An 11,103-nucleotide genomic window follows, 5' to 3' on the forward strand; every position below is an offset into this window, starting at 1 on the left:
TAGGTTGACAGGGCTGATTGTGCCCGTTCAAGGCAATGCTTAAAAGTCCACCAGAAGCATCAAGGCACGTCCCACAAGCATATTGCTGCTCTGCTCCGCATAGAATACGCATCTGGTCTGTTTTTGGCAGAAGCTGCAACCCACGTGCGTCAAGCAGAACAGAGCAGATCGGAAAGCAGAAACTGCATAGAGAATCTGATCAGTTTTCAAAATAAAATACTGCATACAGACTCAGAGTCAAGTTAGAGGAGATCTGAAGCGGAGAAACATACGGTTTTATATCCTTTTTAAAGACAAAATACACAAGTAAACAACATATGGCAGGCAACGCGCTCTGAAGATGCTCTGCTTCTGAAATGATCTTGGTGGGATTTGAAGACTTGCCCATCATAGAGCTAAAACCGTGTTGCAGACGTAATGTTATAAACCTGTACCCAGCGGAATTTCGGGGAAAGAGAACATAGCCATGCTAGCTATGAGAAGACTGTCTGTACCAACTTTCATAGCAAACTTGTCCAATAGTTTTGTAGGGATTTTACTCAAAGCCAAAGCTGTAAACCCTTGTGCCAATCCATCTAGTAGGTGTTGAGATATTTCACTGGATGAGTGAAAACCACCTACGAACGTCAGGGATGCACCAAAAGTCATTAGGCTCCATAAGAAGGTCTGTACGATTCATTCAGATCAAAGAGGTGGACTACAGACAAATAGTCAGACATTGCCATCAACAGAGTCACGTTGGCAGTGTGGCTAAAAAGTTTAAAATGATAAGACTGTTTCCACAGTTTCTGCTGCCGAGAGCAAAGGTGCATCCATTTGGTTCTCTGCCTCATTCAGTCTGTGCTTTACAGTTCATGTTCTCTTTTAGTTGTTAGCAACTATCCACAGTATATTGCTATTCAGCTCACAACAGAACCTTGTTTGTTTCTAGTCAGCCAGTCAGTTCAACCAAATCAAACACACAGAAGCATTTTGTAACTTCCTCTCTGGAGTCATCTTGGTCTAAATAATTCAACAAACATGTCAATATATATTTAAACCATAAATTCAAACTCATATTCTGCAGGCATTATTACCATTTTACATTCTGATCCGTGGTGGTAGAGGGATTCAAAAACTACAAACCTAAAATGGTAGGTTCACGTTATGTTTATAACTGGATTTAGATTTTTGACACAAAAGTGTGCAAATATTGTAAAACAGTCCAACTAGCTAGATATCAGCATTTTAATTAGACCATTTAGGTGCCACATTCTCTGTTGAAATAATTTAGTCATTAAATTCATATGCATTAATTCAATTAATAAATTCAGTAAAGATAGTCATTACAGAAAGAATGTGGAAACAGAGATAATGGGGTGTGGAGAAACAGTGAGACAATGAGAGAAAGGAGAGGGCAGAGAGAGTAAAAACTGATTCATTGGTCTCCCACAATCCCATTCTGTCTGGCAGAGTTGTCTAAAAATAGACCTGAAGAGTAAATACAAATGGTTTTTTGCAATTTTTTCTCCACCAGAATGATCTTGCCACAATAAAAGCTCTTTATTACATTTTTCAGAAAGTTAATATCTTTACTTCTGTCTGTCCACCAAAGAGTTAAACCTGTTAGTTTGTATGTCTGAAATAAAGATTTATAAAAATATTTGGATCTTCTGTGTCAATAAGTTAAAGACTGTGTTAGAACACAGGAATGATGCAATCATAATGTGAAAGCTGAAATAAACATTAGCTGCTGTTACAAACTTTTTCATTTGAAGAAAATCATTCCCATTGAAGATTTCAGGTCAGCTGTTAACATGGGATGTCTATGTCTATTATCTGCTGTTTACAGGCACTGATGCATTTAACACCTGTGTGATGTGCGCAAAAGTGATACATTTGTCCGTGCTTTCATAAAACAGAAAGTTGGTGGGTTCCGACCCACTTTTGTTGTTTGCTTGTAATAGCCGGCCTTCAAAGTTTTCCAGCGGATTTTAACTTGTTCAACTTACTTACTTTTTTCTTGGACTTGTTTGACTAGGTCGTGATTCCTTATTTTCAGAGACCATTTTTTGGCAGCGTAGAAAGTGTACCTGCCCACGCATTTACTTTAACACGGTTGGCATGTGCAGAAAGAATGCAGCCATAAAGTAATAGTTATCGGGATAAATAATTTACCTCATACAATTTTTTAAAGTGTTTAAACCATCCCTCTGCATCAAAGAAATTAATTGTTTTGGGCCTGTTTATTCTGAGTCTTGTGTTTATATAGCGTGCGATTTGATTGTGTTGCTGCATCTTACAACACCCTTCGACCAATCAATTGGTTGATGGTGAAAAAGAAATATCTGCATGTTATTTCTAGGTTAACTAAATCGATCAGAGTAGAGTGCACTGTACCTGGTAGCTGTTGGGTGCTAATTACAGTTGCACAACATTGCACACAAAATGTATTCCTGCACTGTGACTGTTTTATTTTTCACGCGTATCTACACCGTTTAGCCATAACATTGTGATTGCTGACTGGTGAAGTGAATAGAACTGATTATCTCATTTAATGGCACCTGTCAGTGGGTGGGATATATTATTATTATATAAAGTGAACATTTTGTCTGCAAATTGATGTGTTAGAAGCAGTAAAAAAATGGGCAAGTGTAAGACGACTGTGTCAGAGCATCTCCAAAACTGCAGCTCTTATGTGGTGTTCCCTGTCTGCAGTGGTCAGTACCTATCAAAAGTGGTCCAAGGAAGGAAAAGCGATGAACCGAAGACAGGTACATCGAAGGCCAAGGCTCATTGAGGCACGTGTGGAGTGAAGGCTAGACCAGGTGGTCCGTTCCAACAGACGAGCTACTGTAGCTCAAACTGCTGATAAAGTTAATGCTGGTTCTGATAGAAAGGTGTCAGAACACACAGTCCATCACAGTTTGTTGCGAATGTAACATTATGACCACCAGGGTGCCTAAGTGGTCAGCAGCACACACACACACACACACACACATACTGGCAAGGATTGCAGAGCAAAACGGGCTTCTGTGCAACAACAAAGCTAACGCAGTATAAAGTCCTGCTGCTCCAGAAGAAGCAACAATGAAAAAATAATTACCTGCATTCTAGTCTTTCTTTTTAGTTGCTTCAAATGAGGCTTAACAGTCAGTTTCTCTTGACTGTCCCTCAATATTATAATCCAAAATCCCCCAGCCTGAGGCAGTAGCCACTTAGCAAAATCCAACCAATCTAACACTAAAACAACATAAAACATGTAAAAACGTGCTGCTTCCAAATTTGAAATCAGGTCACAGAGAGCCAGTAACATTATCAATCCATCTTTGAACTCAAACAGTTAGCCTTCATTAAAAAAGCAGTCTGTGATAAAATGCACAGACACGTTGCCATAAAAGTAAAAAAACTACTTTATCCACAGCTCTTCTATCCTCTGACACCGGGGACCGATGTAGAGATTTTTGCCAATAATCTGACATTGTGTCAGTTAGTTTGGAGCTGAGTGTAATGTTCAGTAAGGTAAGCCCTGCAGTGTCCAGGCTGGCTGGTTGAAGTTGTGAAAACTGGGGTTTTGACTTCCTGACTTATTGGTCTTATTGTCTATGAAGCCATAGGATTATTAAAACAGAACCACATATGTTGAGTAGGATATATTTGATGTCCCCTAAAATCAACACTAATGAAAGCAATATTAATTAAAAACGATCATCTGTACATTATAACCTACCACTGTATGTTATTATTTCTGTCAGATGAGCATACCTGTGTTCATGACAGGTTATAGATTTACTTTTAATACAATCCACAACGGGGCATTATGTGACAAGAATGTCATACACTTTTGTAGTGCTTCTCACACACACATAGTTATAGTTCAGATTGGGGGGTGCAAGATTTGTATGGCATGAAAATGTTTTAATTAATTAACAATTAGCAATATAGATCCTTCAGACATGACAAGTAAAGCTGCTCTTTCACTATAAAGGTTCAGTTTATATTGCATATATAAAAATATTAGTTTTATGTTGTGCTCTGTACTCTTAGCAGTGAGTGACAGAAACATGCACACAAAGGGCAACTATTTACTGGATTCTGCTGTTGGAAACTGAGTACATTTAGCTGATAATTGGCCTGATCAGCCACTGTCGGTAATTAATACACACATTATTAAACCATTAATCAAACCAATAACTAACAGCAGTCAGCGTCAGACAACCTTATCATACTTTAGCAGTTAAAACTCCCTCAGAAACCTCCAAATTAAAGGGAGCAAGATTGTGTAGTACATCAATGACAGTTGTCAATACGCAGTAAAATGTGCCAAAGGTTGGATTCTTACTTTCAACAACTGATAATCTGAATTACAATAAATATAGCAGTAGTTTACACAAAGAGACAAAAACTGTCTAAAATGCTTCAACAACTATCTCAACATGACAACTACAGCAGAATAAGATTCATAGCTTGTTACAGCACGGTAAGTTTATGGAAACATATGTATGAGGAATAATAAGACAGCAAAGTGATCTCTGATGTTTGTTTCTTTTAGTTTGACCAGATGGTCACACAAGCTGCCACACAAAAATCCCCCCCAAAAAGCAACAGTGTGTATTACATGCTTATTATATATATATTTTTTTTTTCTGTTTGGACACTCAACTACTTCTTCTGTACTCGAGACACATGCTTTAGAAATAGCGTCTTCATTAACTGGTCGGCTGCAGGGGAAGAAGTATGTCAAGACTTATACAGTGTGAGTGCATAACAACCTGTGGTGAACAGAGAACATTTTTCTCAAGCAAACAAGAAAAAAAATATATTCGGAATACAAACAGTCACCACAGAACTAGCCAGAGAGAAGGAGGCATTTTAGGTGTATTTGAAGAGACAGAAATAGCAAGGGAGAAAATAGATGGAAAGAAATAGAGAAATATTGGGATTCTGCCGGCTCCCCGAGTTATGTCTGGTATTCGGAGAGAGAAAGAGCCTCTGTGGCACAGGGCATAAAACTTTCATAGCTCTGTCGGGATGCTGTGTTTCTCTTGGATTATTTATCAAATAGTGAGAAGTTGTTTATCACACAGCTAATACCGCTCCGCTCAGGTAGGAGCCCGGGAACTTCACATATATTGGGCCTCATAATAAATATTAATCTATTTCCAGCCACATGAAGGAAGAAAAGTGGATGTGCCATATTCATTTGACCTAAGTGTGGAATAAGGTAGATGCTACGCAGCTCAACTCAAGAGCTCTTTCTCTGTTGTTGTCTAGAAAAACATATGTGGCATAAATGATTTAATGAGGATATTATCAGAGATGGATACAGTACAGTGTTGTGATTCACCTGAGCTGAAGGACTCTAGTCGGTACAAAAATAACTAAAATATCAAGCAAAACAGTACACAGAGCCAGAAATGTCCCCCAGAAACAAGGGACCTCCTGGTATCAAAAGCAGTATCTGTTGAGGTAATCATAGGTCATTGCTAATTGACCCTATTGAGCTCTAAGGGCATTGTTTTGTCTTCACAACAAAGTCATTATCTTATCTTAATTAATCCCATTATAAGCCATGCACAGGTCACTGATGGCTGTGTGATGTAGAGAGGGTGAGATATCAAAGGCCCCTGCAGTATTGACCTGCCAAGGGCCAGTTTGTTGCTTGGTCATACGCCGCTAGAATAAGATATCAGTAATGTTGCTAGAGTTGACTAAAAATATAATTGATCACATTTTGAACAAGCAGTTGATTGTTTTTTTTTCGGGTTCATAGTCCCAGTAATAAATTGAGTGAAGGTAGTGGCTATAGTATCTTATATTGAGGTCCTGCAGTTTATGTCACAGCATTTTATAGTCACCCCACTGACAGGCAAGGGAACACGCTAGTCTCGGTCTTGCCAGCATGTAAATGCATTAATAATTACTGCTGAGGTTTCACTTAAAGGTGCCCTGTGGAGTTTTCTCCTACAAGGTTTCTGTTAACATTCAGTTGAGGTCTAACTCCTAAATAAATGCAGCCTCCTTCCTCCATAAAACATTTGTAAAACATTTTTTTTAATGGCAAAAATTGAAATCTGCGTTGTTTACATCCATGTTTGCTTGATTTCAGGGGTCTTCTGCCCTTGTTGGTTCATTGCTTTCTCGGCATGTTACCAGCACCTGTAGCTCAGTGGCTGTTGATCCGTGGACATTTGTTAACCTTGTCAGCTATATTTATTATACATAGTGAATGTGAAACTACTGTGTCATTCAGCCATCTAGTATCATGTGTACAGATAACCACAGCTCTGTTCACTCTGCTCCCACTTGGGGAATATTTTTCTTACTATACGTAAAAACACTTTCTGACCAGGCTGGGAAGCTGTTTTTAAATGCAGATATTATGCTGAAGTCATATATTTGCCTCAATAGAAGATGGCAATCTCCCACATTTAGATACCACATTTGAGAAAGACACATGTCAAATTATTTACACAACACTAATGCAAAGAAATTGTTTTTAAAGTGTCCATATTTGTATGCAGGTAGTCAGATTTAAGAAAAAGCTACTGTAGTTGTACCACCAAATAGTTTAATAAGGAGTGAAGAATACATTATTTAACAGTAAAGCACTTATGCAGCTATGAAATAACATTGTGTAACACCTGTACTCTCACAGCAGAGGCCCATTTGCTTCATGAAAAATTCAACATTTTTTAAGCCACAGTGTTTCTTATTATAATGCCAGGAATGAATTTTAGTTTTCTCTTCACTATAGTTTAAGGCAGAAGGTTTGAGCTTGTTCCCAAAGGTATACAGCATAAAGGTTTACTTAATCCCACCTTGGTGTACAATAGGTTTGTATTGTATTCAATTCCATTGTCACATTGTGGTTTGTTTTTGTTTTATTCAGGGAATGGTTGACTAATTTATTCTACTTGTGAGGGGAGCTGAGTATAGTTGGTCAGTTTGTCCACTACTTTGGTTCAGACTATCTCAAACACTATTGGAAAGGTTTTTACAGACATTGACATCAGAAATCCTACTGACTTTTGTGATCATCTGGCTTTTCCTGTAGGGCAACTGTAATGTTCACATTTGTGGTTTTAAGTGGTATGCTTCACAAACTATTGGATGGATTGAAATGTGTTACACACATTCATGTTCCCTCAGAGTGAATAATAATTTTGTGATATCCTGACTTTATTTCTTGGTCCGTCATCATGTCAGAATTTCAATTTGTCTAATACTTTCGTTTATGACTAAAACCTGCAAAACCTAATGGCTTTCCCTTCAATTGCAGCTGCACATTGGGTTTAGTGCTAATTAGCAAATGTTTGCCTGTTAGCTTGACTATTACATTACAACTGCTAAATGTCATGTTATCCTATTTGAGCATGCTAACATGCTGACATTAGCATTTATTTCAGAGCAACACTGTTTCTACATACAGCCTAGAGTATATTGCTCCTTATCACATTCATCTGCTAGCAAACAGCAGAAACATGCCTAAAAGCTGCTGTCTGGGGGGATGCACTACAAACAGGACAAATAACTCAGAACTAAGTTTTTATAAGCTGGAGGACAAGCTTTGCAAGGCCTGGTTTTGATTGGTTTTTATATCTGTCAGTTGGTCCACCACTTTGGTTTGGACTGACATATCTCAAAAATTATCAGATGGATTGCCAATTTTGAGTCACTTTTCCTGAGACATAATAATTTTGGTACCTTAATTTTTCATCGAGCATCATCAGGTCTAAATTATAATTTGCCTAATAGTTTGCTTTATGACCAAATACTTGCAAACTATTGACATTCACAGCAGCCACAATTGTACTTTGTGTTTAGTGCTAATTAGCAGACTTTAGCATGCTAACAGACTTAAGTAAGATGGTGACCATGGTAAACATATTTGCTTGTTGTGAGTTGTGAGTGATGCAAATATTACACTGGCAGGACAGTGGGGAGTCCTGGGACAAAAAAAATACTATGTGAACACAAGGCCTTACCGCAGCTGTCTATCTTCACTTGTCCTATCAAAAATAAAGGCATATTAAGGCCAAAAATATCCTTTTAAAAAAGCTGTTTGGCATACAACTCTCTTTCTCTCACAGTCCACCGTTCTGCAGCTAAGCAGCGTTTGGTTAGCTAATATTGCTAAGGACACATCCCTACTGTCCATATACAAACCCACGCTCTCAGCTCAAATCACGCTGTCCCCAATCAGCCTCACAGAGTTGCTAGCAGAGTTGTAGGTCTTGGTTTTACCCCACTACTTTCATTATTATCCTCACTCATACTTAAACAGTTTGTTTTCATCTGGTCACCATCTCATAAGATTTGTTGAAAGTATAACATAAGCAGATATTGCCAATAATGTATCAAGCCAATAGTTATTCTGAAAATGGCTCAGATAGGCCTAGAGCACCAGAGGCTCAGTCTGTGTAAATATACCCATCCTCAGTGTTTTACCAAGTTTGTTCATCCTCTCAACGAACGTCCGACTCTTTTTTTGCCTTTTTGTTTAAGCTCATTGCACCATGCACACAGCTGTTATTAAATATGCTCTAAAACATCTTAAATAATGTACCGTAGGATGAATCTACCTCCATACAGTACCACATAGTTTTGCCAACTTTCAATATGCTTGGGAATTTAGTACAATGTACAATCCTTTTAACTATTTAAACTTACAGTATGTAATACCCAGGAATTAGCATTTAATAAACAATATAAAAAGAAACAAATAACGATGGATATCATAAGCTCACCTGTTGCTCAGCTGAATGTAGAAAGGCTCAGTCCTTGCTGCAGTGGCTATGGGTTCGAGTCTGACCTGTGGCCCTTTGCTGGGTGTCGTCCCCTCTGTCTCTCCCTTTTCCCTGTAATCTCCAAAGAAAATATATTTTGAAAAAGAAAAGCATTTCTACTTGAGACCTTTTGGTGGTGGTGGTGGTCTTCCAAATGTCGTTTATATATGAGTTTATTGGAAGGAAAAAGGACAGCCAAGTTTGTAATTTTACAGGGTTTTTTGTGTGCCAAATTGTTGTTTGTTTATTGAATGGGTTAAACAAACTGGGAAACAGTGTTAATTAGTGAGGTTAAGAGGTGCTGGTAGAGGGCTTTTGTCACCAGGCTAGCTGTTTCCCCTATTTTAAGTCTTTATTCTAAGCTAAATTAGCCAGCTGCTGGCTGTAGCTTAATTTCTACCATACAGACATGAGACTGGCATCAATTCTTTCACATTACTCTCAGCAAAGTAAGCAGTTAAACTCATTTCCCAATCTAACTCTTTGAGTTATTTTTAACTAGAAGGGATATGTCTGAAAAACATCTTAGACAAGTACAACTAGATTTTAAATCTAAATATAAGATTATTACTCTTGGTTAGATCTTCAGTTTTTGCAGTGAGACACGTCGTTGAGTCAATTTATGTTCCCTAATTAAAGCTCCCATCTGCTATTCATGTACTTTTAAGGAGTGAATTATTACCTTGTCTATAGATGCCTCTGTAGGTAACAGATGGACCTTAAAAATGTCATCACCAAAAAACGATCTGCCTTGAAGAAAGGCTGGGACATCAATTTTAAAAATATCCCAATAGCATCAAATCATGACCTTTTGTATATGTTAATCTTGACCCATATTGTGTAGATTGTGTTTATATGTTCAAGGATCAAATACAGCTGAGGGGCTATTCTTACACTAAGTACTACATAAGGAAAGATTTCAAGTCAATGTCATCAAAATTGAAAGTTTTGGGGGCAAAAAAGGCAAAGAGCTTCCCTCAGGACAAGAAAGCAAAAGCCATATATGCAGTTTAAGGTATGATGGCCCAATGAATGGATAATAAGGCTGCAGAGGCAGTCTGGACAGACGGTCAGTGATCTTCCCGCAGGGAGAATAGAAGTTATTTTACAGCAGATTGCCTCACACTGCCCACACGAGCTAATTATACAGACTATTCATGCGAGTCTTGTATGGCAGAATTGTATAATTACAAAGACCCTGTTCCTGTGATAATGTGCTATGTGAAAAACTGATGGAGATTTTGGTTTTACAAGTAATATGAGCCCATTAGGTGATTTTCTTCCATGCACAGTACATTATCCATATTTCACATTAAGATATTTTACTTACACATGTAGTCATTTTATTCTGCGTTATGCAATGTCTAAAAATGGACTTGTCCTTTAAGATGACCTCTTCAGTAATCTCAGTAGCCCTTCTGGGAAATTGGGCTTTATTTTTTAAGTGTGCAAAGTGAGGCAGAGCTTCTGTATATGCTGTATCTGATGTGGAGGTGAAAAAGGCCATTTCATTAGATGAATCTTGACATAAAGTGGTGGCAGTGGACTGTTTGTGTTAGGCAAAAACAGGAAGTACGTCCCTGACAGGACTCAGCTCAGCTTGCAGAACAAGGTCAGTGGTTCCTTTGAGCACAACCATGGAGACTTTACAGCCTCGCTCAGCACCACGTCTAAGACTGGCAGGCAGGACTGCCGGACAGGAAAGGTGACAAGGGCAAATCAACAATCTGAACACACATATGAGCAGAGACAGATCTCCTAACTCAAGAACACTGAAGTGCATGCACACCAGTCAAACTTTAGGGAAGCAATTTTAAAAGTCCTTACTTCCTTTTTTTGAAGTTTTCAACTTTCGGGGCACAGTGCAGTCAAGTGCAGCCACCTTATTTATTTTGGACAAACACTATCCCACCATCGCATGAACGAGGCCAGGTGCCATACCAGTCAACACAGTTGGCGTTTACAGTGAGGGATCACATCTTTGTTGCTTCACTGTGACTCCTGCAGGAATTCTTATCGTTTTCTCCTGGGGAAACTCTTTGCCTTCAGGTGAAAACAAGCAGATGTTGACTTTGTGTATGTTTGATAGGGATGGGAATCTTCTTCAGAACCGGTGCCCAGTGAATCGATTCCTTGGAACCGTTAGCATGCCTGCTTAACGATTCCGCTTATCGAACGTTCCGCTCGTTGCAAATGCGTCATGACGTCACACACGCTCTGCGTTGTTTTGGTTCAGAACGCAGCAAACATGACGTCGAGGCAGAAGTGCTCTAAAGTTTGGTTATATTTCACATGAAAAGATGACAATACAGTCACTTGCAACACTTGTAAAGTT

The sequence above is a fragment of the Morone saxatilis genome, unplaced genomic scaffold, assembly GCF_004916995.1.
Source record: "Morone saxatilis isolate NCDOM2014 unplaced genomic scaffold, NCSU_SB_2.0 Contig19, whole genome shotgun sequence".
NCBI lineage: Eukaryota > Metazoa > Chordata > Actinopteri > Moronidae > Morone > Morone saxatilis.